Source organism: Mytilus galloprovincialis, chromosome 10 (assembly GCF_965363235.1).
Source record: "Mytilus galloprovincialis chromosome 10, xbMytGall1.hap1.1, whole genome shotgun sequence".
NCBI classification, from domain to species: Eukaryota; Metazoa; Mollusca; class Bivalvia; order Mytilida; family Mytilidae; genus Mytilus; species Mytilus galloprovincialis.
In genome coordinates this window covers 48139782-48163741 of record NC_134847.1, presented here as the reverse complement: position 1 = coordinate 48163741, position 23960 = coordinate 48139782, and the positions used below count along the sequence as shown (strand labels likewise).

The following is a 23960-nucleotide window of genomic DNA, read 5'->3' as shown; positions in this document are numbered from 1 at the left end:
ATGACAGTTGTTGTCCATTCGTTGGATGTGTTTTATCCTTTAAGTTTGCCATTTGATAAGGAATCCTCCGTTTTGAATTTTACTCGGAGTTCAGTATTTTTGTGATTTTACCTTTTTTGTGATATGATAAGCATTATACCGTAAACAAAATGTGTTAAGCGATACACTTTTATTTGTAAAACAATATTAATTAAAATACAAAAAAAACAGCTCCTACTGTAACATGTTTTCAACAGAAGGATACATTGTCAGCATAATTTTGTCATATTATATTATTAGATAAATTATTTGACCGTGAAACTATTTCTTTCGTCCAGTAATAAAATAATGACACCACACTGATATATAGCGATCTGTCTTAAGAAAGTGAAAGTTATGTGTAGTCTCCCTCTTTATGATATCAGAAGTTTACCAAAATATATTTCAACGAAACCAAATAAGATTTAAAAACAAACAATACAACGGTATAATACAGATGTATTTACAAATCTTTCGATTTTTACTAAGAAATAATATATTTAATCTACATTTTCAATTTCAGGTGTAAAATTGGAATAATAGTGAGAAAAGTATTTATTTGTTACCAATCTAATGAACAACTTCAATTGCTATACCGAACGTAAGAATAAATTATAAATACATGTAGATTTAATGTTTAATGATTAATCAAGAGTTTGATGTCTTGTTCATTGCACTTTTTTATAAGAGGAATATGATTGAATTAAATGTATCTTTGAAGTGATATAATTGAGAATGCAAAACAAATTCAACGATGCAGATAATAATAAGGATGTTCATTAGTATCAATTGAAATAGATGAATAAACTGTAAATAGTACAGAACAATATTTGATAATAATAAAATAAATCACTCTGGTCTGGAAACATTTTTCATCAAAATAACAAAAAACAGATTATACAAATTTGTTATTAAATTTGAGGTTATAAGGTCAAACATGCTGATCAATGCTAAGCAAAGTTTCTTATTCACAGTTTTAGAGCAAAATTATGCTATCTTGAACGTTTAAACGTATGCTTTCATTTCTTTTACATTGCTTTAAGTGCGGATTATATGTTCAAGCACAATACTATTTAATTCATAATTGAAGTCATAACATTTAAGAAATGTTTTAGTACAACGCATTCACCGATTTTCGTGTTAGCAGAGTGTATGACAGGAAGACACGGTGCGTTGTCGACGTTTTCTTACATGTAAGTTTTGATACTGTTATAATGGTATTTATGTTTAATTGAGAAGATCCGAATTTAGGGAATTTACAATAAAATTAACGGTACCAATTTTCTTGCACCAGATGCGCATTTCAAGTTTTGCGTTAGTTATGTTATAATCGGGACTTTCTTTGCATAGGTGTGATACATTATTTGAAAAATCTCCAACAAAACAAATTACAATTTAGAATATGATTATGTAGTTACTTTTTTAAACAGATGTACAGCCGATTTAACGATAAACGTTCCGTTCTATAAACTATTTCTTTGTTGTAATCTGTTATTCATCCTATTTGCGTAAGTTATAAAAAAAACTGCTAACGTTCTATTTGAGCAGCTCAAATGCAAAGGCCGTACATTGCAATGTGTAATGGGGACGAAGTCCCCGATAACAGAACAAATTCAATAAAAAAAAAAAAAAAAAAATCGGGAATTTTTTCCCGATATTTCCATTGTACTAATGAACTCAAAATCGTTCAATTTTTTTTTTTGTCGCGTTTTTGAATTTCCGGATCTGCGCAAAAATCTACTTCCGTTTCCGGTCTTCTTGGCATGAGACTTTGAATAAAATGTATATTTATCAGTCTAAGAAAGGGACTCAATACTAATTCATTGCTAAAAATTGTTTGTTATTAAAAAAATAACCCGTTTCCTGATGACAGCGTTTCTTTGTTTACATTGAATATGACGTCATAAAGTCACAACTAAATCCATTACAACAGAACCAAAATCGGAAACGTTACGGTATTTTCGTTTCTCTTTTTAACATATTTGTTTTATAAAAAAAATCATACAGACTTCGTCCCCATTCACAGGTTATGCCTGCCTCATATAATACAGTCATTGACCCGATATCACTTTTCGCATGACAATTTAAAACGTAGTTCTTGGAAATATATCTTTTTATTCTTGACGACCTCTTCAACCTGTCTTTGTTTACAATGTAAACAACGAAACGCGGAACGACTCAAACTTAATTATTTTACAAATAAATAATTCACTTTTAAAATATGTTTTGTTAAAAACCTAGAAATCATTAGGTTTTAAGTTTTGTTTTATAATTTACACCATACTGAATCGAGGTTAAACATCGGATTTGCTTCACATTGTACTGTGTTATACTATTACCCCGCCAGAAATTATGCCTTTTTAAATGTCATTTAAATCCGAAAAATACTAATAACATAATAAACGACAAGTGAGATTTTCTTTTATTTTTAGACTGCAGTATAAGGAAAATGATAGTGTAATGACTTGACATAACAATGATATAAGGATTCGAACTAAAACGGGAAAAATGCTCGACAAAGCATTGCATGCTCCCGTTTCTTAGCCTCATCCTTTTATCGTTGATATGTCAAGTCAATACACTATAATGTCAATGAAAAGAAAGCAATGAAACGCTGGGGAAAAAAAACAATATTATTACTTTGCACTTACAGGTGACTGGTATATAACATAGTATTTGTATAAAGTCATTCAAAGAAGTTGATATGAACTCATATTTTCAGGGCCTTTTATAACCGACTATACGGTTTAGGTTTTTGTCACTATTGAATGCCATATTGTTACTCATCATTGCCTATTCCACTTCAGTTGAACGATTATGAAAAGTGGTATATTGGCAATCATATCACATCAATTGTTGGCAGCTGCATTGTAATTCATGATGCATGTCATATATGAATAAAGGATGTTCTGCGATTGTTTGTGATCACAAGCTGTTTAAAAGACTTTTAGTACTTATCATGCTGATAGTATTCAAGTAATGGAACAAAAAAGCAAAACAAAATCCCTTGTTTTGTAGAACTAACCCATTGGAAATTTGTTTTGAAATATTCCTTTTGCATTTTTTTTTATACATTTCACATTGGAAACTTGTTTTCTCTCCCACACTTTGAAACTATAACAAATTATCATAATATAAGATTTTACATAAGGCTTTATGTAACAGGCAAAATTTATTTAGGCATTACATTGATAAAAATATATGATTCCGAATTTCTAATAAACAAATCAAATACAAGAAAAGCGAACATCCTTAAAGAATTTAATATTATTCTAGACGTTTGTATGGCAACTTGATATCATCTGACATATCCATCGCTGGAACAAGACTCTTGGATGATGTATTGCATGAGCTGTATGTATATCTACTACGGAATTTCGAAGTTCCGATATGTTCCTTACTTCGTAACTACAATCCCCTTCCCTTTCATAAATATGACCTACTGAATTGGACTATTTACCGGATTTGTTATCTCATAAACAACACGACGGGTGCCACATGTGGAGCAGGATCTGCTTACCCTTTCGGAGCACCTGAGATCACTCGTAGTTTTTACTGGGGTTCTTGTTGTTTAATGTTTAGTTTTCTATGTTGTGTCATGTGAACTATTGTTTGTCTGTTTGTCCTTTTCATTTTAAGCCATGGCGTTGTCAGTTTATTTTCGATTCATGAGTTGGACTGTCCCTCTGGTATCTTTCGTCCCTCTTATTCACATTTCGCAAAGCCATGTCTCTTCAGTGATGATTCAGTTCAATAATTATTGAATTTGACTCTTTGGTTTTCAATAGGCTGGGAAGACAACTAACAGATATAAAAAGATGTGATATGAGAACCAATTAGACAACTCTCCATCTAAGTCACAATTTGTAAAAGCAAACCATTATAGGTTAAAGTGCGGTCTTTAACACGGAACCTTGGCTAACACCATACAGCAAGCTATGACTAGACTAAGTGTAACACCATTCAAACGGGAAAACCAACTGCCTAATATATATTGGAAACGAGAAACGAGAACCACTAATGAACCACATCAACAAATAACTACTACTGAACATCAGATTCCTGACTTAGGACAGGTGCAAACAAATGCAACGGGTTTAAACGTTCTAATAGGTACCAACCTTCACCCTTATGTTTCAAACATGCAGGGAAATTCAAGTATTAAATTCAATTTTATAATAAGTTTATAGCATTTATTTCTTCAGTAACATTGCTTACTGATTGATTAAAGTATGCAAAACAAAGAATTACTACTAGCTCGATTCATAATCTCAAATTATGTAATTATATTATTTCTTGACCATGATGACGGCGGACTCCTGGAGATAGGTATTTGTAAATATTCATAGATTGTTTGAGGTAACTGGTAACACTTAAACTAGTCAGACATAAACAGAATTTGACACGACATTTTCAAATAACACCAGGTAACCTTAAAAAAATGCAAGAAAACTAATTGATTTCGCTTAGTATTGGATTAAAGCTAGTTTATCAATTTGAACTAAATTATAAATTATGAGTTGCTTTAAGATAAGGTTTAAGTACTGCAATTTTTTCCATCTGTTTTCGTTTCGTTTTTTTTGTTGGTAACTATTGTAACATATGACAATTAAAACATGCGCTGTCTGCATAAAAAATATTCTTATGTTGTCGTAAATCATATCTTTATATTGCAGAGCTTTTGACAACAACCAGATAACTTTTGTGAAAAAGAGTTACTTTAGTAATTATACAGTTTTGCGAGTCTTGTAAGTATCTATATTTGCAAACAGTTTTCCATAAACTCTTGGATTTAATATTTCTTGCGCATAAACTTTATCAAAATAACACAAAGACATCAAAATGGACCTACATGTAATGTATTGTCAAACCAAGTCAGGGAAATAGAGCTTAAAAAAGAGGGACGAAAGATACCAAAGGGACAGTCAAACTCATAAATCTAAAACAAACTGACAACGCTTAACATGTGGGAGATATATTCCCTAATTAAAATGACCAAAATCTTAAAACATGCGATGTTCATGTTGCAAATAACTCATTTCACAGATGCATGACATTTATATACTTTCAACGACTCTCCGTAGACCAAAAGGGGACTACTGGATTATACAATTGGGAACTGCGACACCTTATGGTTGCAATGACAAAATTGATGGTATAGGTATTCTATCTAGTCCTTCCTGTAACTCGATGAATGTGATGAATATTTCTAACTCGACTCCTCGACGTAGACGCAGTCATGGTCATCGTCATTATACATCACCTTCTCTGCATGATGTATCTATTAATGACTTTCTGCCATTTATACAAAAGCCGTTAGGTATTCACCACATTCGCACAAAACTTTATTCATTACTCCTTTCAAAACTTCATTCTCTGTTCAATTTATGTTTGGAAACCACTGTTACAAACCCTCATTCAAACCAATACAAAATTACAGCTATAACTTCGGATATTGCAAGTCACAGACTTTTTTGAGCCAGTCCTCATTGGCAAAGATGAAAAAGAGAAAAGATCTTTCCTTCATCTTTGCAAACAAAGGTATCGATGGCGTCAACTTAGGCAATATCCTTCATCATAAATTAGTTCAACCGAAAATACCTTCTTATTTCAAAGACCAGTCTGTACCAATCATTTCTTATACCTATACCAAACCTATTGCAACTAAACTTTTCAATTACAAACACGTTTTGCAGGATCTCGATATTGACGACTTCAAGTCTAAACCTCCTAATTGCACTTGTGGTAGTTCCCAATTCACATATAATCCTGCTGGCCACGTTATTACCGGTGACCTCAACATTGTTAATAACACTTCTCTACGAAATGTGTTATCGAAAGAACCGAAATATCGTGAGCCTAAATCCATCAATTGGAAATACAACTTTAAAATTTTGATGGATTCCGTTTAGGATTATGCCAGGCAATGGGCTAAGTGCGAGAAGGAAGACGTAGACACTCTTTCCGAATGGATTAAGGTAGTGAGGTCGTTGATACAAATCAGAATTAGGAAACTGCATGGGTCTAGCAATGCCCATGCTAAGTCAATCTGTAAAGACCCAAATGTTGCAAAACACCTATCCTACCTCCATGACAAATATGTTGTTATCCCCGCAGATAAAGCCTCAAACAACATCGTTTATGTGTGTAAAACTCATTACATTAACTGCTTGATAAACGAATTAGGTATTGATAATTCACTATGAAACTCAACATATACCCTCACGACACTTACCAAAGAGGAAATCCTGGATAATCATAGGTCTGTTCTGTGTTCCTTTGGAATTTAAACCAATTATGAAGAACTGGATCTTCCATCACTGTATTGGATACCTAAACTACATAAGTGTCCTTACAAACAACGGCATATTGCTTGGTCTTCCAAGTGCTCCACGAAACCTCTTTCTAAATTATTAAGGTGGTACCTAACACTTTCACTAAAATAATTTGGCTCGTTTAATTTTAATTAAATTTTGACAAAGTATTTACTTTGACCCTATGAAAAAATATAAAAATTTCAAAAATTTTGAACCAACCGTTTTGTCAGAAAAAATACACTGGTTATATAGCAGTTTGACAAACATCAATTTTGATCATTAAGAAGCTTAATATTCCCTATACAACACAACGTAATTAAAACGTTAAGCTGACTTTACAGAGTTATCTCCCTGTAGTTTTAGGTACCACCTTAACATCTATTTTATCAGCAATCAAAGACGGGCTTCAAAGTTATTGTGAAACTGCCTTTTCTAGAGGGGGCGTGAATCAGATGTGGATTCTTAAAAATTCGAAAGATCTTTTAGAGTACATACAATCTAACTCTCTTTCATCTTGTAACAGTATTAAAACATTTGACTTTTCTACTCTTTACACAAGTATACCAAATTCCAAAATAAGAGACAAATTAAAAGAGTTGGTATTGCTTTGCTTCATAAAAAAGAATGGCCAACGTAGATACATGTATCTAGTCTTAGGGAGGGATAAATCCTACTTTGTACAGGACCACCCTGATTCAAACAAAAAATTCTCTGAAACTGATATTATCAAGATGCTTGATTTCTTGATTGACAACATATTTGTTTCGTTCGGAGGACGAGTTTTTTAACAGACTGTCGGCATTCCAAAGGGAACAAACTGTGCCCTTCTACTTGCCGACTTGTTTATTTATTATTATGAGGCTGACTTAATGCAGAAAGATAAGAAGTTAGCAATAGCCTACTCTACTTTCCGATATATAGATGATGATCTTTCACTAAATAAATCAAAATTTGGTGACTATGTGGAACAAATCTATCCCATCGAGCTAGAGATAAAGGATACCACAGATACAGTTAAGTCGGCCTCATATCTTGACTTACATCTTCAAATTGGCAGTGAGGGTCGGTTGAAAACAAAACTCTACGACAAAAGAGATGATTTTAGCTTTCCAATTGTGGACTTTCCATTTCTTAGTAGCAACATTCCAGCAGCACCAGCATACGGGGTATATATCTCCCAATTGATACGATATTCCCTTGCTTGCATTTCCTATCATGATTTTCTTGATAGGGTTGCTGCTCACAAGGAAGCTATTTAACCAAGAGTTCCAAATGGTGAAGTTGAAATCATCTCTTCGTAAATTTTACGGACGCCATCACGAGTTGGTTGACCGTTATGGAATAACCGTTTCACTAATGATATCGGATATGTTCCTTACGTCGTTACTACAATCCCCTTCCCTTTCGTGAATGTGACCTACCGAATTAGACTATTTACCGGAATTTGTTATCACACAAGCAACACGACGGAGCACCTGAGATCACCCCTAGTTTTTTCGTGGGGTTCGTGTTGTTTATTCTTCAGTTTTCTATGTTGTGTCATGTGTGGTGTTTTTTGTTTGTCTTTTTCATTTTTAGCCATGGCGTTGTCAGTTTGTTTTAGATTTATGAGTTTGACTGTCCCTTTGTTATCTTTCGTCCCACTTTTATATAAAGATTGTTTTGTTTGTCTCAAGATACAGATAAGTTCATTCTGATCTTGCAACGTTATTCCAAAAGACTCAGACTGACAAATTAACGAAATATATAATTATTGACACGTATCATATTATAGGTATTACCTTATCTTCTTAACATAAATACATAAATACACAAGACAAAACAATATATATCCGAAAATCCAGACAGTTTGGAGGATACCGAATTTTAATAATTAGACGAATACAATTCATCAGTATAAACACACAAATACATCATTACATATAATGATGTCTGAATGCTGATATGCTGTATCTTAAGTTAAATACCAAATAATGACAAAGTTAATTCTAAATATGAAGTGGAAACAAGTTGGAAACCTGTGTTCTAACCCAATGATTGGGAGACAAACTGAAGAGGTATACTTGGACAGTATAAAAACGGAAATAAAAAGATTTATACAATTATTAAAAAAAAAAACACAACTAATCATGAGCAAAAACAAGAATTTAAAAAATTAAATAAAATTACATATCTGAAATATGTTAAAAAATAAAATTGAGACAACAATGACTAAATTAGAAAGTTCATACGTATCGTTAATACAAAATTTTCCCGCTATTCTTTGAAACTCGGGAAAATGTAATTATCTGCGATTAACCCCTGGTGCATTACAACGACATCCTCTGCTACTGAAATATTTCTCTTTCAACCAATCATCAACCGAGAAGCAACAACTTCGGTACAGACAAATATATACACATATTTTTTTTGTATTGTTCTATCTAAATATAACCGTATACGCTCATTATAAATTAAGGAATATATATTTATCTTATAAATAGCTCTGTTTTTCTGTTTTGTTAAGGTTTTGGTTAATACTTTATTTATTCTTATTTTATACGATTTTCAACGTTTACGTCAGGTTTAAGACTTACAAATATTTGTGATTTGTGATTGAGACTCACAGAAGAGACACAATTTTGATATCAATGACCGATAAACGCATATGCAATACATTGATACAGATTAAAGCTAGTTTTCATGTTGAAGTGGAAAAGTTTGTACAATTAACGTTCAGTTTGAATTTGTTATAATATAAAACATGTAGAAAGCAATACATCATTCCACATTCCACGTTAATTTAAAAAAATCCTATCGATTTTAAGTCACTGATTACAAACTCAGCATCATACCTAAATTAATATATTTGTAAGATTCAGTAATTTCAGAGAGGTTAAGCGCTATCAACTCAGGTCCAATCCACCATTTTCTACATTTGAAAAAGCCTGTACCAAGTCAGGAATATGACAGTTGTTGTCCATTCGTTTAATGTGTTTTATTATTAGATTTTTACATTTGATAAGGGATTTTCCGTTTTGAATTTTCCTCGGAGTTCAGAATTTTTATGATTTTACTTTTTTTCATATGCTCATATTAAAGGTCACTCAGCAAGAACCAAATAACAACAATTGAAATTGACGCTTTGCCTTCTACTGGAAGTCTTGAAGTTCTGTAAGTCAAAATACTTAACTTGTATTTGATCATTTTATTGACTGAGTTGTACCTGTTGAACGCAACTTGTGTTATTTATTGCTGTTTCATGGTATTCATATTGTATAATTGAAGAACGCCGGATTACCCAGAGAGAATCATCAATCTTCGTCTCGTCAGTAAAACTGATTTTCTTAGTCTATTATGATTCGAAACTATCACACTTGCTACGTGAAGATGTATACCCATATCCTCAGTTTAACAGGAGAGTATGACAGTATATAAACAACTTAGAAATTCCGGCTACCGAAGTCCCTCGATCAATAGAAAAAAGCCTAATTTATTTTTGACCTTTTTCACTTTTATATGTTAAGAACTGGTATTTTTTTTATTACTCATCAATTTTAAATTAAAATACTAGTAAAAATTCTCAGCATTCACCTATTAAAGCAAGACAAATTGCCAATTATTTTGACTACTCAAGTTTTCCCATAGTCAGATATTTATATATTTGTTATACAGATTTAAAGGGTATGATACAACCCATTGTTTTGCAGAGATATTCGGAACAATTATCTAGATTGCAATACGAGTTGCTATTTGATGGATTGGAACACTGTGTGGGAAAATGTGTCCATTTTGGCTGAGTATAATGCTGACAGAAACATTCCATCGATTGACAATTACCAACAGTGTTTGGAGGACATATGTAATGCATATATAGTAATATATAACAAGTCAAAAAGAGTACAACCTCACCAAAAAAAATAAAAAAATGAACAAATATTATATATTTCTGATAACAGAGATCCTTCATCAGTATGAATACGATGTAAATAAAAATCTATTCTGATTATAAACCTATAACAATCTTGTAATTTATACTATAAAACAGTTAAACCTTAACATCGTACAGACGGTTGTACACATATATTTGTTTATAACATGGCGCAGGTTACATATATATATATATATATATATATATATATATATATATAAGTATAAATAAAAAAATCAGATCGGTCATATTTTTTTCAACATCAACAGTAACTGTTGTAGTCCGTATTGTTGGCTACGACTAATGAATTAATAAGACAAAAGACTATATTTATTAATTTTATCCGAGACACTCTTTTCACTTATAAGAAACGTGGAAACATACGATGTTTTTATAAACACACGATTCGCTAAATATACCCAAAATAAAGTATGTCACTTGTCTACAAATGTACAAGGGCAGCGTTTAACATATACAAAATGTCACCAATCAGATGTTTACCTACATTTACATAATGTACCTTTCTGAACCGGTTTAATTAAACTAATAGTTCATCCAATTTGCGATTGATTAAAAGGAAGTATTTGTATTAAACTTGTCACGTTGAGAATGCTCAGTTCCATATATAAATATTGGATGTCTTTTAGGCACAGCTGACAATGACAAATTATCTACAGCAATGGCAAGTGCTACAATTACAGGTAATCTACATAAGTGTATTACTCATAACAATTCAATCGAATTATTTACTTTCTTATTTGATTGTCTCTGGGACGCTTTCTTTTTTTAACAAGAAACGCGCAAAGATATGATGTTTTCAAAGCACAGGAGTCGCTAAAATACTCTAATTGATAACAAAAACTAACGTTTTGGGTATCTATAACATTTATGACTAAGTTTCTCATCAAATATATGTACATGTATATTTGTCGATCAAAAGTGTGTAATTGTATAGCTGCATTGTGTTATGCAATGTTTAAAAGAATATGAAATGAAAAAGTAATTTCTTATGTTTATAAATGAGGGGCGAGAGATACCAGAGGGATATGAAACTCATTGATTAAAAAAACTTATTACAAAAAAGAAAAAAGACAAATAGACAAATATTAGTACACAAAACAAAACATAAATAGCAGCTAAAGACTAAGCAGTACGAAGTCCTTCGTAAACTTGGGATATACATAGTTACATAGTCTTACGAGTATACTATACTGGAAGAAAAGAATAATGCGATTATTGTTAGAATAAAAGCTCATGAATAATATGAAAAGTCTAAAATATTCTGTCTCAAGCAGACCTGTCCTCATGTCTGGTCAGTAACAAAATTGTCCACATGTCTGGGCTGATTTGGTCAGACCTGTCCTCAGGTTTGATCTAGGGCAAACTTGTCCTCAGGACAGGTTCATATTCGACGTGTCCTAAATGGTCTGGAGCAGACTTGTAAATAGGTCTGTAGTAGTCTTTAAAAACAGACATAGGTCTGGTCTACCAACGACGAAGTTAACTGGCTTGACTGCTTAAAGTTTCTCAAGTTTACTTAAAGGCAGTCAAAAAATCTGCTCCAAGTAAACTTTGTTCAGGTTATGACTGCTTCCCTCTGTATCTTACGTTTCTACATCTAACGTACAAACATACAAAATGATAAAACCTTTAATCCCGCTGCAAATGTGTGCACCTGTCCTAAGTCAGGAATCTGATGTACAGTAGTTGTCGTTTGTGTATGTAATTTATACGTGTTTCTCGCTTCTCTTTTTTTTTTTATTTTATATAGATTAGACCGTTGTTTTTCTCGTTTGAATGGTTTTACACTAGTAATTTTGGGGCCCTTGGTAGCTTGTTGTTTGTTGTGAGCCAAGGCTCCGTGTTGAAGGCCGTACATTGACCTATAATGGTTTCCTTTTTTTAAATTGTAATTTGCATTGGATGAAGATTTGTCTCATTGGCACTCACACCACTTCTTCTTATATCTATATACATGCCATTGCATCATTTATTTCCTATTCTAATTCCAGAATAATACTTTTATACCTGTGCAAGGGTTCAGTAGACTTAAAGAAAATATCTGCAATTATATGTTTGTCCACAATTCTGTTCCGCTGCAATTAAACTGTCAGTACGTCCAATTTGCGTATGACAAAAACGAAATATATATCGGAAGAACAATGTCACTTTCTGAACTGTTCCGTATGATGTAACAAAACACATCGACCTAAATGAATTCAGATCGTTCAATTTTCAGAAAAAATTGACAAAATATTTAGAGAGAAATATGAAATTAAAAAAAAAATTACACCACACACTTTATCTGAACAGTTCATAGGATATGTAGCAGATATAAAAATTTTAACATTTCCCTACCACAAGAACATGATAACAATGTTCAGATGATTTTGCAGAGTTATCCCTATGAAGTGCTATGTTCCACTTTATATAAACATTGTTTTGTCTTTAAGGAACAGCGGTCAATAACAACATTTACGAAATAATGCCAACAGCTACAATTACAGGTAATTTCTATATTCATATATGTATACCTCCATAAAATGTTCATGTAGTATTTTGTTCCTTATTTGCGAATTTGCTATTCTACGAGGATATACAATAAAATATAGAAGCAGTAATGAATAGTGGAATAATGTAAACAATTATTTATATTGTATGAACCAGTCTGTTCTATGTAGTATCATCTGCTATATTTCCAAAAGGGCGGTTTTAAATTGAATTTTGACAGCATATTTATATGGTAAATGTTTGTATGAACCAGTCTGTACTTTGTGGTGAGTCTCTGTTCTGTGTAATATCATCTGCTATATTTCCAACAGGGCGGTTCTAAATTGAGTTTTGATAGCATATTTATTTGCTCAATTTGAAATTACAACACAGTTTAATTGTTAAAAGAGACTGCAACTTCGACCTTTCTTTAGGATTTATTAACTATGCATGTAGTAATTCCTTAGTTTTACGATATGACTTTCGACTACTTTTACGGTACAGAGTTTTTCCAAATATTCTAAAAACAAAATTTGAGACAATTCATGAGTTCATGAGATTATCTCAGTTTTTGTGTATTCCGTTTATGTTTTATTTTCCTAGCGGATTAGCGTTATTTGATAGTAAATTAATTGATCTTGCCTAAATTGTTAAAATAACCATTGTCAAACGATAAGAAATACATTTCTTTAACAAATCTATCCCTATTTGTATCATTATGGCAGCAAAATTGTCTCTGCTTAATACATGTTATTATATTCCATTTGAACAACATTTTTTTCAGATATTCAGATAACAATGGTTATAATTGGCTTACTATTAGGAACATCTGCTATTATTGGAATTACATCTTTGATTAGGAAAATGTTTGGTAATGGAAGCATGAACACCCAGGAAAATGACAACACTGAGGTAAAAATCTGTCATAAAAATTATACAAAATTTGTAATTTGTTACGTCAACATGCATTAATTGGTTAAAGTGAAAACATTTAGATAAGATTTTCCTCCAATAAACATGTTTACTAAAAAATGCGTTTCTTGAAATATGAGTTGCCTTGACAGCTAAAACTGTGCTACTTTTTCTTAACAAAATAGTACTAAAATGTATTTTGAATGGAAAGCTTTATGCAACACCTTTTTTTCAAAAGTCTAAACATAGAATTGTGTGGCATATTAACATGTATATGTCTTGAACTTCTAAGTGCTGAAATGTAGACTTCAATTGTATAATTAATCTCACATTGTCTTGGGTCTTCATCAGAAATTAATTTGACCGCTATCCCTGTGTATTTAAAGCGGTTACATTCTCAAGTTGTGTCTTTACAATGAAACATTAAAGTATATCTTTAAACCATTAGGTAAACACTACAAATTAAGTATGAATTTTAAATTTTACTCTAAAAGAGGCTTGGTCTGGAAACAGCTTCATGTACCAAGTGCAACATGAATTATGCATGACAATAATACTATTTTATATCAAAATTTACCAAATTATCAAACAATTCAGTTTGTCATTGGTATATGTAGACGTCAAAAATAACTTTTAGACAATTTGTAAAATTACTCAACCGAATTTAGTGCAAGCGAATTGTTGTATAAGTACTGAATTTATGCAGTGTATAATTTGTTGTTCGTACTCTTCGTGACTGCTAATTCAAAATCACCATTTGAGACAAGAATGCATTTATTAGTATTAATATTGTTAACCATCTTCCGTAAAACGACAATATTATGAACATAGTAAGCTACTACATATATTAAAAATGCAGCTTATAGTCAAACACAGTGTTGTACATGTATAGATGTTGCTTCTAAGATAATAAATAAAAACCCTACAATTGTGTGTGATATACAAAACCAAACAACGAAACACAAGACAAATAACCCCAGAGCATTACCATATTTTGTACCAAATTGTTTACATAATAGCGTATTCTCATTCTTCGAAATATAAATTAACCATTATATTCATTTCTACTTAAGGTTGTGATAGAAAATGGAAGAGATTATGTAGGAGAAAAACCTGTCGAGTTCATAAGGGCAAACAGTGGAATTCTTTTCAAGAACATCCCCCCTTTGGAACACCATGATATTTAGCATTGTTGACACAGAGACTCGTTACTAATTTCTAGCTCTACGTACATTGTTGTTTACAATTTAGACATTTCTACACTACGGTCGACTGTATTTAATTTATTTTGTATTTAAAATTGACACAAAACTTGGTTTCATACTTTATGTATATTTTGTTTTACTTGAACAGGATTTTGATGATACTATTTATAGCATATTTATAGCTGTAGCATGCATGCTTTGGTTGTCCTTTCCATATGTGATCAAAATATTTACAGCTGCTTCATCTAAAGTATGATTTCATAATAAAGTTAACGTTGTACCTGCATAAAATGGATTCGCAGCAGTGAAACGTTTGTTAAGATTCGTTAAACCTTTTAAAGTGATACCCTATAATCCCAAGGGACTTTGAACTACAATAAATCATTCAAGACTACTAGTCCATAAAAGGAGAAAACACATAAACAAAAGTGTTGAGACGTGCAAATGTATTCTAACTGGAATTAAAGCTAGACACGAGGAATGGTTTTAACGGCAAAACAGAGTATTTTTATATGTCAAGATTTTCGAAAGACATGTTTATGTTTACGATACGGGTGTTATTTTCTCGCATGTGCTGTACTAGTCTCATTAAGATATACTGTTACAAAAGTCGTAAGCCAATATAAACTCATGATGATGTCTTTTACATCCTTTCTCTAGATATAAAAGTCAGCATCATGAAGGACAAAGTTACGATTTTCAATGAGTCTTTACATTAAATATTTTAAAATAAAAGAAACTTATACGTTTCCTATTACACCGTACACTGCTAACTTTATCATAATGATAAATATAATGTGCGAAACCCTCACGAAATATATTGAAGAAACTCTGGCCAAACATCTTTCAAAGTAAAGATGAAGGTAACACACCATAACAAATCATTGGTATATTGTTAATTCTTTCCATTAGTAAAATGTATTTCTTTGGTTTGTAAAAATAATAAAGGAAATTGAAAATAGCAGTATACACGTATATTCTATTATGTATAATTTATTCATTTTTCACCGTTATATAAAATATAATATATAATATGTAAAATATTTTTATGTAGTGGCGTGACCATAATCTATAATTGTCGATTTGGACCAAGCTAAAAGACTATGAGGTGAGGATACACGAATCAAGAAGCAATCAAACAAATGGGGAAAAGGTAAAATACAAAATAAAAGACAAATCAACAATGACCTGAATAATGTTTTCATGAACGAAATGTCAAATACAATTAAAGGCGAAATAAATTAGCAATTTTAATTGTCATAAATGTAATATTTCCGGTATATCATTGGTAAAAAGTTGAAATATGTAATGAATAGTTTGAAGGTATCAAATGTAAAGTTATTAATAAAACTCACTATGTGATAAAACACACATTGTGTAATGGTGACGTTTGTCCTTAAATGTATCCCTATTCTGTGATGAGCTTGTAATTCATTTTGAGGTACGTGAAACAAATGATATAGGTTGGATTTAGATGAATTTGGCTGCATGATTTAACAAACTTTACAAAAATTGTCCGTTTATAAATTTTGAAATTTTCAAGAAACTAAGGTTTCAACTCCTTCAGGCAATTTAAAGTTGGCTTTAGATGAATTTGGCTATTTATTTTAGGTATTTTTGACATATAGTTCTTAAATGGTTTCGGTGCTTATACATCTTCAGATTTCATATGTTTGGCTTTGAGCTTTCCTGATGAAGGTAAATCCAGACAAGCGCTTCGGACGCAAGGAATTATTAAACGTGTTGTTTTTAATTTTTAACGATAATTTAATGTTTCGAAGTTCTTAACGATTTTAAGATGATCCTCCTTGGTCAAATAAACAGATTAAGAATATAACCAAGCGAACTATATGAATTAAGAAACGAGGTGACAGAACTCTGCCCGACTGATGTCTATCTGATTTCGGGATTGCGTCAAAAAATATCCTATGAGATAAATAAATAAGTCCAAGCATAAATCTTTTTAAAAATGTCGGTTCACGACTTTTCCCTTCAGAGTATCTTAGATAAATTTATCACACATGAAACGAAGGATGTCTACGATGAGATCACTGTGATCTAATGAAGTGTCAATTTTTGCGGTTACGACATTAGGAAATATTTTATTTACAGGGATGATAGTCCTCCTGTAAGTTATATGAGAGTTCGTATATTTTCCGTTTTGAGTTTACGGAAGTTCACATACATGTATTTGTGAGGGTTATGTGAAATCAATCGTATCGACTTAATGTTGAATCCTGCTAATCTAGGTGCGCGGTCTGTAATATGACGACCTCGATATTTGATGTTGCTATAATATTGTCTGACAAAAGGCGTTACTATGTTATGAGAAAAGATCCATGGGTCCTTCTCACTTATATTTGAGTCAGAATTGACGATACTGCTTCCTACTTGGAGAAGTACTTGTTCAACGGCAGATTGAGATTGACAATTAGTTCCTTAAGTCATAGAGGGATTTTGATTATGAATGCAACTCGTTTCTTTTCCGTGAACTTCAGGTCTTTCTGATTCCAGAATGATATCCATAGATTTTGAGTAGTCCTATTTGCTTGTCAATGCCATTGTTCGCCGCTATAAGGTCTCTTCAAATTAAAAGTAGAATTAAAACGTTCCTATATTGGTGAAAACCATCCTCTGAGTTCATTTTAATGAGGATGTAGCAAATTTAATATAGGAATGTTATCACTATTATTTAAATATGCTCACTTTCAATAAGTACAGGCATGCCAAATGTTTCATTACCAATTTACCCAAATAATTACTCTGCCGCAGTATGTTGAAAGTGTAAAGTTCCCTATTTATCTTTAACGGCAAAAAGACTGAAAATTCGGGCGAGGTCGCTCCGGTTGTCGATAAAAACTCACTTCACTTGCAAAGAAAACATTGTTTTGTCTTCACAGTTCTTTGCATTCTTCGATTGATTTGGCTCGGAACGCTTGGCATTCGTTGAGGGCATAGTTTGTATTGTCCAAAAAAGAAGACTTTGTTGTTGACTGCCGGCTAATGGACGTACACTTTAGAATAAGTCGGAGAAGTGAACATTTGCGCAGCACCTTTTGTACTTGGTGTGATTGTGTGACCCATATATGAACCTAGAATTGTTTTTGATTTTGCTAATTTTCCTGATGAAAACAATTGATTTTGTGAAAGGCGGAGGTTTGTATTCAGACTTATATCTTGCAGCCCTTGTTTTCCACTTATCATACAGTCAGTATTGAAATTTTTTAACATTTGGGTTTATCTTGAAAGAAAGTCAAAATAAACTATGTTAGAATTTTCTTTATTATATTTTATTTCTGAGATAATATCCGACAAATCGTAAAGCCGTGAGTTGTCCTTGTTTGTTAATTTGGGAAGTTGACAATTTTGTTAACGAGGGACGCCTCCAATATTTCTGGAGCACCATATCGGTCGTCCAGTCTCTGTCAAAAAGGATCTCTTCTGAGACACTACGTTATGGTGTGTTCGATACTGTTCCAAGGTCTCAAAATATACTTTAGATTCATTTATTTTCGGGGTATCAATTTTTATGGATTGTGGAAAACTTTTATTTTGTTAGTATTTTATTTCGTGATTTTGCCAATCTCGAAAAACATTGCCTATACGAAAGTTGTTAATCGTTGTTCGTTGTACCCACGAACATTACGATAATTGGTATCCGACGAACACTTATGAATTCACAGTTAAAGTACCTTCCCGAACCATACAATTTACAAGCACGATAGCAGATTTTTGTATGGCAAGTTCAATGATACGGACTGTACGATCTCTGATGCTTCATTGTTTAATTGAATGACAACAGGACATTGATTTTTATCTTGAAAGCCGGGATTTTCCTGTATGGCAGTTGCGACAAGATGTTTATCAACGACATCTTGCACATGATGAAGCAGTTCATCAGTATGACCAAAAAAATTGCATAAGGCTTGACACTCATCGAACTCTGAGATATGGGCCTTGGTTTCTGCAACTGAAAATTATTTTAAATTTGTTTAAAGAACGGCTTATAAAATTCTAATGTTGAACCATCTAGGGCATGTGAATTACCTAGCATGGTAGAAATGGTAGATATATAACTATGTTTGACATTGAGAGTCGAGCATCTGATACAATAATAACTTTTTTTAAATTGCCACAACGGCACAGATTCGGCCATTTTTAAAAAAGGGGGTTAAAACTTTGAACACCCTGATACGTTTATAAAATTGTAGGTCAATCGGAAAACAAAGTGGGGTTCTAATCCCGGAAATACGCCCTCCGATAACGTTTCCTTTCACGAAGATAATGTTTTGCAGATGAGATCATCAAAGAACAGACTCAGATTTTTCTCAATTTGATTGGCCGTCACATAACATGTGGTTCATTTTGCCAAACTTATTTTGGGTCTATTGTAGATGAAACGCGCATCTGACGAAAATACAAAATTTTAATCCTAGTGAATATGTGATAAGATTGTTGTATTCCGTACAAAGACATTATCACTGTTTTCACAATTAGGTTTTAATTGACAACCAAAATCACATCTGACTTGTACGCACTGGTTCCCAGTGCCACCAAAATGATGAAAAACAAGTCATCTTCATGCCATTTATTGGACACGAACGGGTTTCATTAAGAAATTTTTGTATTAGCAAAATACAAAATATATTCTAACCATATTTTAATAATGACGAGAACATGTTTCTCCAGACTTCAATCCAATACGGTACTTGGAAGAATGTGGCTTAGTGGCAAATATATCTTATTGTTAAATTTAGCGCTGGTTTGGTCGAAAGAGGTCACAATTTAATAGAGTGAACATCATAAAATCTTAGTTTATCGTGCTTCATTTGATTTTACATTATACATTATGTCAACGATAAAAACAAAAACAATCAATACATCGTTTGAGACGATCCCTTTACGATATAAATCGTCTCTTTACAGTCGTTTGTTACCTGTCAATGTAATCATTTATCAAACACGTCAAACAGGATTAGTATATTGTACCTTCATCATTTGTATTCTCCAATTCACAATTTTGAAAGTTTTCCACATTTATCTTCCTTTCGTGTACATCCTTGTAAATTATTTAGGTCGTCTATTAAAAATGAAATACTAAGTACTTGTTGGAACAAATTGTTTGTTACTTCCGATCTTTTCGTGTTGTAAGTAAACGCAATTTGTTATACAACAAAATGTGTTTTTTTAATTTATTTTCGTTATTATTTACATAAAATAATCCGAATTGATCACACAATAATTTAACTTGAAACACTAGTTTTGGTAAACAAAAATGAACCAACCGAAAATGGGTGCTTGAAAACTCCCAACGTCAAAGAACAGACACATCGATTATCAAAAGACAACAAAGATAAGAAATTTAAAAAAATATATTATATCAGTTTTTACTCATATTCTATAATATAAAACTAACCTCACCAGAGAACGGTATTGTTGGTTCCAACATATGCTGCATAGATCAAATCTTTTGTTTGACAATTGTTGCAGAGGGAACAGTTATAGATACGACGTTGGACGATGTTATTTTAACGCTTGCCATTGTTGGCATTGGATAACTTGATTCACACTCCACAGAGTATCATTTATAATCACGCGTGACTTCAATAAAAAATCATATTTAATGTTTATGTCAATGAATTATTAAAAACTTATAACAATATAAGTATCAGGTTTGATCTTGCAATTTTATACAACATGGGAATACATAAAATTTTAAATGCAATGAGAACAATACTCATAACAACAACAGCGAAAGTAATATATACACATGGAAAAAAGTATTGCAACACCTTGATTTTTTAAAACTTGAAAAATCAACCTATTTTTTTGGATAAAATATAGTAAAGTATTTGTATAATATTATTGAAACATAGTTTATGATAACATTGGCATTTACACGAACAAAAAATGTTTTTAAAAAAAATGATTTATATAACCACAATTTTGATAACAAAATGAAGTGTTTTTTGTACAAAAAAATGCATTTTACAACTATAACTGTAGTCGAACATTACAATGTCAGACATTTCAAAATTAATCTTCCGATGACTGTTCACATCATGAGTGATCATTATACGCCAAAGAATTAGTACTTTGTGCACAGCCTTCATTCAAACGGATAACCGCACCATAACGTCTTCTGATTCCTGTCATAAATCGACTAATTTGTTTCTAAGGTAGCAGCAACCATTTCTGATGAAGGTCATTGTTTATTTCATGATGTGTTTGAACTGTGGTGTCCTTTCGCGCACTTTACGCCCAATAGTGTCCCCCATGTTTGCTCGATATGGTTCAAATCCGGGCTACGATCGGGCCAAGAAAGATGAACAGAATTCTATAGGAACAATGGATCTTCCTCCACGATGCTAATTTTCAACTTTGGCGAGCTCTGCACTACATTGGATACGGAAAACTGTGTGTCTGTTCGTAAGCAAAGGTATCCGAAATGGCTTTATCGCACGATAACCAGTAGCGATGAGTCGATCTCGAACAGTTCTTGTTAAAAGGCTCCTGTATACCCACCACTCTCTTTTTAGGATTGTATTGTATGCAATGGGTTTCCTTCTGACCAACCTTCATTATGCCTAATTTTCCCTAGCAAATGGTATAGGGGTTCTTCTTTATCTCGGAAAGTCTTTAACACCGCTTATTGCCTGATTTTTATTCTCAAAACGACTTATAGTGGAATGGTGATGACCAACAATACATGCAGTTGTTACAGCGACATCCCTGCCTCGCTCATGATGATAATATGCCATCTTGCTGCAGTTAAGAGTTGTCGACGACCCATTACAAGGTGTCAATCACATAACTTCAAAAAATTGGTTATTTAAAGTGTTGAAAACAATGAGGATTAAAACACCTGTTTTGCTGTTTACGGGTACAGTTGCTGCATGTGCAGATAAGAACTTATCGAGTCGATATTTATTGATTAAACTCGTGTGATACTTAAATAATGTTTAACTAATTCTATTTTACCAAATTATATCACACAAAAATAAAAAGTGTTTTTTTTAATTTGAATTTTAATTTGGTGTTGCAATACTTTTTTCCAGGTGTATATGTACAGCGATTTCTTGAGACATGAAATGTGATGACAAACAATGGTTGTACAAAATCCTCAAATGAAAAAACGTCATGGTGAATATAGTCTTATATATACACATACACAAATTTGATGAAACAAATTCCGTCTAGAAGGTCCTAATGGGTACATGTACCTTACAGAATATTTGCTAATGGCTGAACAAGGCTGGTATGAGTTGGGTCTCAAATTGAAAAAAAAGATATCTACAATCTGCTTAAATTTTGGTAGATTACCTTCTGAGCTATTAAAGTAATACATAAAAAGAACAATGAGTGCTATGAAGAAAAGTGCTTCACCATGTATTCAGGAGAAACAAACAAGGAGTCCGCACCTCATCTAAGTGCATCCTTAAGAAATGTTTGGTTTAGTTTTACCGAACTGATGCAATGTAATTTCATGGGAGTTATTTCCCTTAGCAAATTTATGATATGCGCCTTAAAGTACTGTATACTCACCGATGTAACGTTTTCCGATGATAAATTATCTAGAATATTTAAATGTGAAAATAACTCCACTCTGTTACTAAGTAAAACACCAACCCGTGATTTCAAAAAATCAAGTACAACCCTAAATCAAATTGTTAAACACAGTTATCGAAGGTGGACGTTTGAGAAACTAGTTTACTACTTTAAACTGTTAGAGTTACGAGTCTAAAATATGTTTGCTATGTCGCACTCATCTTTTTTTTTTTTTACACTATATAGTTTTACAGTTCAACCAATACCCAAGGGTAACTAGGAAATGAAAGTATGATCACCATTGTTCTTCGTCTGATCGGCAACTAAACTCTTGCAGAAGTGTGGTGTCTTTTTTGCTGTGCGGGATGTATGAAAATGCAATCATATTCGGTAAGAATGGGGATGTTTAATCCGATGCCTTGTGTAAAGCGAGTACCACGCTCTTTGCACCTTAAACAAAACAGCAGCAAATTTTTTTAAGGGATCAGAATGTGACCTGTTGCAAAGCTAACTTTCTACGCCTATATAGAATATGTATGAAGTTTTAATTTACCTAACAATGTTAAATTTATTAGCTAAACAATCGAAACTTGTTTGTTGATTTACAAAAAAAAGCCGAAACTTAAAGTATGTCGCCTTTGCATCTTTCTTATACAAAAACCGTAATTCTCGATTTACTCATTGTTGAACATTTAATATACCATATCAAATCATTACAGTGTACACATGGTCCCATTCCTTAGAAAGAACTAAAGGCTTTTTAACAGGTTTCTGTCCAAAACCAGGGGTTCGCTCCTATATGTTTTCTTTATATGATTATTATTACCTTATAAATTATGCATGATTTCCGTAATAATATACAGAAAAACAATGCTTAAATTTCGTAGTATCGCTGTTGACGAATATCAACACTATTTAAGAATGCTGCATTATTTTTCGAACAAATAACTAGGTTAGGGGCACTATTTTCAACATTAGTTTATATTTACAGGCCTGGGTAAGTATATTTTAAAGTTTATTGTGATTGAGTAAATGTTAATGCTATTTTTCTGTTGAATTAAGGTTCCTCAATACACTGTTTACACCATCACATTTTCTCTTTGAATACAGATAACACTGAGTAATTTGAAAAGTTTTACAGTCTGGCAGCACCTAGAAAAATAAATGTTACATTCATTTTATGTGTTAAAAAGTTAAAAACCTTTATGGATTTTGATGTACATGTTCCTTCCTTGCAACAGAAAATAGTAAATCAAACAAATACCTGAGTTTTTTTTTTATACAATCAATTCATTTACACTTTTTATATCACCTCTGTTGTGTTCATTTCTATTGCCCCTCTTTTGTCTATTTAAATAGATATGTCACAATACAATCAATACATGAACTGGACCCTCTCAATGATTTTACCAGAATATGTTTATTGTATCACCACATGCAGCAATGAAAAAAAATGTTTAGCTAAATCAACAAAATACATTCAACTCCTATATACTGCCAGGATTTTAAAATTTTGAAATTACACATACAGTTTTGTCTGTACTCAAAGAGAGTTTCATG

General features: G+C 32.2%; 1 long non-coding RNA gene across 1 annotated transcript; it reads left to right on the top strand.

The window, feature by feature from the left end:
• Positions 1–3299: 3299 nt before the first annotated feature.
• LOC143049466 (uncharacterized) lies at positions 3300–9486 on the top strand. Its single transcript, XR_012970261.1, has 3 exons — positions 3300–3372; positions 4695–4766; positions 9417–9486. It is a non-coding gene; the product is annotated as an uncharacterized LOC143049466 (long non-coding RNA).
• The last annotated feature ends 14474 nt before the right edge of the window (positions 9487–23960 follow it).